This window comes from Triticum dicoccoides, chromosome 1B (assembly GCF_002162155.2).
Source record: "Triticum dicoccoides isolate Atlit2015 ecotype Zavitan chromosome 1B, WEW_v2.0, whole genome shotgun sequence".
NCBI lineage: Eukaryota > Viridiplantae > Streptophyta > Magnoliopsida > Poales > Poaceae > Triticum > Triticum dicoccoides.
In genome coordinates this window covers 422,930,329-422,935,744 of record NC_041381.1, presented here as the reverse complement: position 1 = coordinate 422,935,744, position 5,416 = coordinate 422,930,329, and the positions used below count along the sequence as shown (strand labels likewise).

At 51.4% G+C, this 5,416-nt stretch overlaps 1 pseudogene; it reads left to right on the top strand.

Moving 5' to 3' along the window:
• Window positions 1-709: 709 nt before the first annotated feature.
• Window positions 710-5,036, top strand: LOC119338871 (annotated as a pseudogene).
• The last annotated feature ends 380 nt before the right edge of the window (window positions 5,037-5,416 follow it).

The following is a 5,416-nucleotide window of genomic DNA, read 5'->3' as shown; positions in this document are numbered from 1 at the left end:
ATTTGTCATCAAATGAAGTTTCTACCATATAATTTTTATGGCATATTATATATGTTTTATTAGCTAAATCAAAATTTAAAAATACGTGCCTAACTTATAAACTCAATCGAAGAAAATACTATATAGAGCCCGCGGTTAGCTCTACTATTAACCATGCTTTTGGAAAATACTCCCTCTGTTTCTTATAAAATTTGTTTGAAGTCAAACAACACAATCTTTAACCAGTTTTATATTTTAAAAAAAATCAACATTTACAATATTACAACTATACAATATAAAAATTAATTTCGTGAATGTTGATATATTTTTTCTATAAAGTTGGTCAAACATTATAAAATTTGACTTTAAACAATTTTATATGCAAACGAAAAAGAAACAGGGAATTAATACTTCGTGTCATCTCAACCCGGTAGTCTAGCTTCCCGGCCGCCTGCTCAACCAATAGCCTTTTTGTTTGAGCTTCTGGGAAAATAGAACAAGCTAGCTAGCCAATAATTGAGCAATTAATTAATGAGTGCCAGAGTCATGGGAAAAAGGAGCCCGGGAGACAGGAGATACAGTGACTATTTTTTGGCAGAAGGAGACGACGACTAATTAACCACAAACTAATCACACCTAGCTCAGCAACGAAAGCAAAGGTGAGATGCAGCCCGAATCCCGAGGTAGAGATCCACCGGCTTCCCGCTATAAAAGAAGCCCCTCAACCCCGCAGGATCACTCCACCAGCATCATCACCTCCCCCTCGAGCCCGAGCTTCCTCGTCACCGCGCTACCTATCCCCCGGCTGCTCGCTCGATCCTGTCATCACGAGCACGTGAGAGGCTTGATCTTGAAGCAGAGATGGGCACGGAAGTGCTGCCGGAGACCGTGGCGGAGGCCGGAAAGCAGGGCGCCGCCCTGGCGGACGCTTGGGACTACAAGGGCCGCCCCGCCGCCCGCGCCTCCACCGGCGGGTGGGGATGCGCCGCCATGATCCTAGGTATTTTTTTTACCGGCGCCCCTGTCGTTTTGCTGCATGGTCGCTTCGTGGAATGCTGGTTCGATCGATGGTGTCGGACGAATGGAGAGCTGAGATCTTGATTTTGGTGAAGGCGCGGAGCTGTTCGAGCGGATGACGACGCTGGGCATCGCGGTCAACCTGGTGCCGTACATGACCGGCACCATGCACCTCGGCAGCGCCGCCGCCGCCAACACCGTCACAAACTTCATCGGCACCTCCTTCATGCTCTGCCTCCTCGGCGGCTTCATCGCCGACACCTACCTCGGCCGCTACCTCACCATCGCTGTCTTCTCCGCCGTCCAAGCCACCGTACATGACTTGCCCATAAGCCACAGTTGCACGCCTAGCATCCCTGTACTGACTTGCATAGTTTAATCGATGCAGGGTGTGATGATACTGACGATCTCGACGGTGGCGCCGGGGCTGCGGCCGGCGGCGTGCGGGGACGCGACGGGGCAGAGCCCCGACTGCGTGCCGGCGAACGGGACGCAGCTCGGTGTGCTGTACCTGGGGCTGTACATGACGGCGCTGGGGACAGGCGGGCTCAAGTCGAGCGTGTCCGGCTTTGGGTCGGACCAGTTCGACGAGTCCGACGACGGCGAGCGCAAGATGATGATGCGCTTCTTCAACTGGTTCTACTTCTTCGTCAGCATCGGCGCGCTGCTCGCCGTCACCGTGCTGGTGTACGTGCAGGACAACGTGGCCGCCGCTGGGGCTACGGCGTCGTCGCCGTCGGCATCCTCTGCGGGCTCGGCGTGTTCCTGTCCGGCACCAGGAAGTACCGGTTCAAGAAGCTTGTGGGCAGCCCGCTGACGCAGGTCGCCACCGTGACGGCCGCAGCATGGAGGAAGCGCTCCCTGCCGCTGCCGTCCGACCCGAGCATGCTCTACGACGTGGACGACAAGGCCGCCGCCGGCGAGGACCTCAAGGGCAAGCTGAAGCTCCCCCACAGCAAGGAGTGCCGGTAAGCATTCGTTCAAGAGCATCGCTCCTCGTACCTAAATTGCCTAGTCTGCTGCTTTAACAACTAAATGTAGTAATTAACCTGGTAGACGAGCTCTAGGAGAAGAATCATCTGACAAAGTTGTATCAGGCCAGGTTGTCTGATACACTATTACTTTAAATGGGATTAAACTGAGATTTGAGTGTCCAGCCAGGGAGCTCATCATTGGTCCAGTGCAACATTCACATCCCCATCCATCGTCCACAAATAAAATAAATGTCTCTTCATTTACCAAAACAACTCTCTGCCTCCCTCTCTAGCCGGTCACAACTCACAACACATGCACGCCCATTTGTCTTGGCTAAAAAAGGGTTGTAGCAATGCTTCACGTATCTAGCTTATACAAGTCAGAACAGTACAGTACTTCCATAATCTTAGTTCAGAAATAGCTAAGCTAGAATAGACACTAGGGGATGGTCCAGTACCCAGTGATTGTAATATCAAGTTTTTTGAGGAATCTCGCCACTTTATTATGCAATAGAAGATTGTAATATCAAGTGTCAAGCAAAGCTAGCGTTGGGCGATCTACTGTATATTCATCGTCACCGAGAAGCCCGGCCTGCCAATTATTAATAATTGGGCACGCGCGCGATCGATTGAGTTGGCACCGGCCCACAGTGACTAATACGTGACATGGACACGATGTGTAGTGTAGAGCGACAGTGCACGGCCATGGCCCCATGGATCGTGCCACATCTATCACGTAGTGCGGAAATCTAGCTAGCCGGGATTAACTGATGGGATTTAAATGAGATATTCAGTTCCAACGTCCAAGCATGTAGCTGTCAGCCGGATACGTTCCCCGCTCGCCGTATCAGATAAGGCCGACCGGCCACGAACCGCTAACAAGCTAGATAGAAAAAAACCACCCGGAAAAGAAATTACTCTCTTGGATTTAAAATAAGTGTCGTGGTTTTATTACAAAGTTAAACTAAAACCACGACACTCATTTTGGATCGAAGTGGGTACTACTGAATATATCAGCAAAAAGTTTATGCTCACCCCGGTTCATATTAATTGTCGCTGATTTGGTACAATTCTAACCATGAAAGAGAAACTTTTTTTTTGAGTCGGAACATTACACAGGAACTTTGATGGGTCAATTTAGGGAAAGTTTCGACGCAAGAAGCAGCCACAGCCAACAGCCATTGCTTTTATGTGAGAGGCATCTCGCAGCTTCCTGGAGAGAGAAACGTGCAATGCATCGCGTTTTTTGGGTTCGGCCGAGATCGACTGATCCAAAGCCAAGTGGAGTGGTCGCGAGCTAGTTCCTTGTAAGGGTCTGTTTGGTTTCAATTAAGTCACTAACTTATAAGTCTAAAAGTGCAAAAAGTGACTTATTTTGCCAAACAGACCCAACTTATAAGTCACCCCAACTTATAAGTCATAAGTTGCTCCATCCCAACTCAAAACTTATAAGTCACCTTCTTTTACGTGGGTTCCATCACCTGCATGATGTTGATTGGTATGGGAAGATGTGAAAAGGTGACTTATAAGTCAGGTGACTTAAAATCAGTGAAGTCAGGTGATTTATTGAAACCAAACGGTCGCTAAATTTTCATGGCCGGCCAGTTGCCTGCCCAACACCCACGGGTGGCACTGCCCAGCCACATGACAATATGCAGCTTTGCTCAGGCTCACGGGCTCGCTGCCACGGCCAAAGGTCACTCCACTGAGAACACCTCCTCCAAGACTGGCAAGATTCCGTGCATCAGCATCGACTTTTATGCGAGATAGCTGGTGACTTGGTGCAGTGCTCGACCACACGCTTGCACACGTTCCAGTAGTGGCTCCTGGCATCGTCCCAAGGGCAGTATCATATCATATGTCTCATGTGCTTGCGTTCACGAGTCGCGTACGTACTACGTACTGGAGTAATTGTGACGGAGATCGACGTACGAGAAGTAGACTCAGTTTTGACGCATCGCGTCAGCCCAATGATTCAATTAAAAACGCCATGGACTCACTCAATTAGTACTTCAAGTAACTGGCATTGTTAAATCGCTACTGCTGTACAGTGGCCAATGACTTGTGATGTACAAATGCAGATTCCTTGACCACGCAGCCGTCGTCGACCGGGAGTCGCCCGCGGCGGCGAGCAGCTGGACGCTGTGCACGCGGACGGACGTGGAGGAGGTGAAGCAGGTGGTGCGCATGCTGCCCATCTGGGCCACCACTATCATGTTCTGGACCATCCACGCGCAGATGACCACCTTCGCCGTCGAGCAGGCGTCCGTCATGAACCGCGCCATCGGCGGCTCGGGGTTCCTCATCCCGGCCGGCTCCCTCACCGTCTTCCTCATCAGCTCCATCCTCCTCACCGTGCCCCTCTACGACCGCCTCGTGGCCCCCGTGGCCCGCCGCGTCACCGGCAACCCGCACGGCCTCTCCCCGCTCCAGCGCGTCTTCGTCGGCCTCTTCCTGTCCATTGCCGGGATGGCCGCCGCCGCGCTCATCGAGCGGTACCGCCTCACCGAGTCCGCCAACGGCGTCACGCTCACCGTGTTCCTGCTCATGCCCCAGTTCCTGCTCGTCGGAGCCGGCGAGGCGTTCACGTACATGGGGCAGCTCGACTTCTTCCTGCGCGAGTGCCCCAAAGGGATGAAGACCATGAGCACGGGGCTGTTCCTTAGCACATGCGCGCTTGGTTTTTTCTTCAGCACGCTCATAGTTACCATCGTGCACAAGGTCACCGGCCATGGGAGCAACGACGGCTGGCTCGCCAACAACATCGACCAGGGGAGGCTCGACTACTTCTACTGGCTGCTCGCCGTCATGAGCGCAATCAATATTGTCTTCTTCACGATCGCCGCAAGGGGCTACGTGTACAAGGAGAAACGCATGGCCGATGCCGGCATCGAGCTCGCTGACGAGGAGGCCATGATCGTCGGTCACTGAGGCTGGCCGTGCTGCATGCCTGCGTCCGTGTATAGACGTGTAACACTTTTTTGTTTTTGTTTTCTTTGTCACGTACGTATTGCTATCCCACCAATTATTAATATGCAAAAAGGAACTTAATCTTGAAAAAAGAAATGGCAGCACTGTCGGGTGATAATCTAAGAAGATCTACCGCCTCGGCAGCCCTTGGATGCATCCTCGAATAGCCGTCTGGTCTCTCTCATCTAAGCGCTAGCCTTTGCAAGAAGGCTACTGTTGCGCTTGATTCTATGCAACAGGAACCCCCTTTTTTTTCCCTTTGAAACAAGACCCATGTTGCAAAGCGCACCGTGGCCGTCATTGTAACATCACACATGTTTCAAAACACATAGCCCTGTTTACATACCATTGCAACAACACAAATGTTTTAGAAACAGAACCCCAGTTGCAAACACCAAATCCCAACACTATTCCAGTCAGAATCATTGCAGTCACAACCCCACCACCGTTGTGGTCGCCACACCACCGTGCAGACT